The 2,832-nt window shown below is 39.3% G+C and overlaps 1 non-coding gene across 1 annotated transcript; it reads left to right on the plus strand.

Moving 5' to 3' along the window:
• The first annotated feature begins 563 nt into the window (after positions 1-563).
• LOC135275535 (small nucleolar RNA SNORA48) lies at positions 564-696 on the plus strand. The gene has a single exon (XR_010343157.1). It is a non-coding gene; the product is annotated as a small nucleolar RNA SNORA48 (small nucleolar RNA).
• Positions 697-2,832: the final 2,136 nt, after the last annotated feature.

The following is a 2,832-nucleotide window of genomic DNA, read 5'->3' on the forward strand; positions in this document are numbered from 1 at the left end:
TTGTTTGAGTTGTTTGAGTTTCTTATATATTTTGAACATTAGTACTGTCAGATGAATAGTTCGCAAATATTTTCTCCCATTCTACAGTTTCTTTCCTCCATTTTGTTGATTGTTTCTTTTGCTGTGCAGAAGCATTCTAGTTTTATGAAGTCCTATTTGTCTATTCTGTTTTTTGTTGCCTGTGTTTTGATGCATGACCTAAACATGTTTGAAGGTTACAAACCAGCTTATGTTGTAGAATGTCCCTCAATTTGGCTTTACCTGATATTTCCTTGTGGTTAAATTCAGCAGGAATATCACACAAGTGAGGCTTTATTCTTCTTATCAGATACTCTCAGGTGGTGTATAATTTCAACTTGTTCGATTACTGACAATGCTCACTTTCCTCACTTGATTCAGAGGTGTCTTCTAGGCTTCTCTACTATAAAGTTAATTTCCTTTGGTAAATTAGTAGTATTTTTTAGGGAGGTAACTATGAAAATATGTAAATATTGTATTGCCCATTAACAAATTAATTAATATCAATGTATTAGTCAGCTAGGGTTACCATAAAAAACCATAGATGTTCCTGACCTGTAGAGTAGCATCTGGTTGGTGGTGCCCGTCTCATACCACCCAGGGGCAAAACAACTCCTTGTTTATCCCAGCTTGGCTTTTGGTCTGTGCCCATGCTTGGTTCATGCCTTGAACACATGGAAGAAAAAAAAATGCCATAGAGCAGGTGACTTAAACAACAAAAGTTAAGTTTCTCACAGTTCTGGAATCTTGAAAGTTCAAGATCAAAGTCCAGCATGGTTTGGTTTCTGGTGAGGGCTCTCTTCCTTGCTTGTAGGTGGCAGTCTTTTTGATGTGTCCTCACATGGCAGAGAGAGAGAGAAAGAGAGAGAGAGAGAGAGGTCTCTTTATTTTTTTATAAAGCTCCACTTTTATGACTTCATTTAACCTTAATTACTTCATAAAGGTCCTATCTCTAAATACATATCTACAAAGACATTGGGAGTTAGGCTTTCAGCATATGACTTGTGGGACAACACAATTCAATCCATTAGTATGAACTCGTATCTTTATGATAATAATATCTTTATGATAATAACCAATCAAATAAGATATGAAGTCCATACTAATGAGCATTTTAATAATTATTTTGATGCTCAAATTGTCACTTGTTTAGCTGGTGGTACCCCTTTTAAACCAACTTGGCTCATCTTGTATTTTCCCTGCATCAGTCCTGAAGTCAGCCATCTCTCCAAGGAGATTGTTTCCTTTTAATGGGGTAATTGTATTTAGAAGCCAAGATCTGAGTCCTAGGTGTTTGCATTATTATTGGGATCTTGCTGCTCCCAAGTGCTCTCAGTGGGAGAGGGAACATATACATATGTATGCACAGAAACATATTCATGTTTAAGTATTGGTAGGGTTTGAATGTATCCCCCCAAGAGTTTTTTAGAAACTGAATCCCCAATACAACACTGTTGGGAGGTGGTGCCTAATAAGAGGTAATTAGGTCATGGGGGTGAAGCCTTACATGTATGGATTAATGCCATTATTGAAGGATTGAGTTGGTTATTGTGGGAGTGGGTTTCTGAAAATAAGATGAGTTTGGATGATTTTCTTTCTCTACCTTGTGTGCTCACTTCCGTCTTCCACCCATGTTATGATGCAGAAAGAAGACCCAGACAGATGCCAGTACCATGCTCTTGGACTTTCCAGCCTCCAGAACCATGAGCCAAATAATCTTCCATTATTTGTAAATTACCCAGTTTGTGTTATTCTATTATAGTAGCAGAAAATGGACTAAGACAACTATCTATTTATCTACCTACCTACTCACCTAGGTACTGAAAACCTTGACTTCACATTGTGATAAAAAGTTCTCTGAAAAGGAATTTGGAGGAAAGAGACTTTATTTCAGAGAGCAGATTGCAAACTGGAGAGATGCAGCCTTCAGTATAAAATGAAGGTGCATTCCAGAGAACAAAGAGAGGGCTTGGGTATTATAGCAAAAGTTCCTTTGCCCAGGTTCCCAATCAGGTCTATTTATGCAAGTGAAGTATGGAAAAACTTAGTTCTGATTGGTCAGTGCAGCTGAGTTCTGATTGGTCAATAGCATTGAGCTCTGATTAGTTGATATAACTAAACCCTGAGTTGGGGGCAGTTATATCAACCCTGAGTTAATATAACTAAACCCTGATTGGTTTCCAAGCCCCAACATAAATTCTGTTAGATGTTTCTTTCAAACAACCAAGGGGGGATACTTCTGGTTGCAGTTTATTCTGGCATCCACAAAGGGAACCGATTTGGCTTGATTGTAGAAAGAAAGTCCTATGATAGTTTTTTGTTTTGTTTTGTTTTGTTTTTTGTTTTTGTTTTTTGAGACAGAGTCTCTCTCTCGTCACCCAGGCTGCAGGCTGGAGTGCAGTGGCACAATCTTGGCTCACTGTAACCTCTGCCTCCCGGGTTCAAGTGATTCTTCTGCCTCAGGCTCCTGAGTAGCTGGGATTACAGGTGGGTGCCACCATGCCCAGCTAATTTTTGTATATATTTTTTTTTTTAGTAGAGATGAGGGTTCATCATGTTGGCCAGGCTGGTCTTGAACTCCTGACCTCAATTCATCCACCTGCCTCAGCCTTGCAAAGTACTGGGATTACAGGCATGAGCCACCACACCCAGTGGATAGTTTTAAAACATCTTCCTGAGAACACAGAGTATGAGACTGATGCGGTTTGGATCTGTGTCTCCACCCAAACTTCATGTTGAATTTTAATCCCCAACGTTGGAGGAAGGACCTGGTGGAAGGTGACTGAATCATGGGGGCAGATTTCTCCCTTTCTG

This window comes from Aotus nancymaae, unplaced genomic scaffold, assembly GCF_030222135.1.
Source record: "Aotus nancymaae isolate 86718 unplaced genomic scaffold, 86718_ANA_hifiasm-v0.15.2.pri h1tg000016l, whole genome shotgun sequence".
In the NCBI taxonomy this organism is placed as follows: domain Eukaryota; kingdom Metazoa; phylum Chordata; class Mammalia; order Primates; family Aotidae; genus Aotus; species Aotus nancymaae.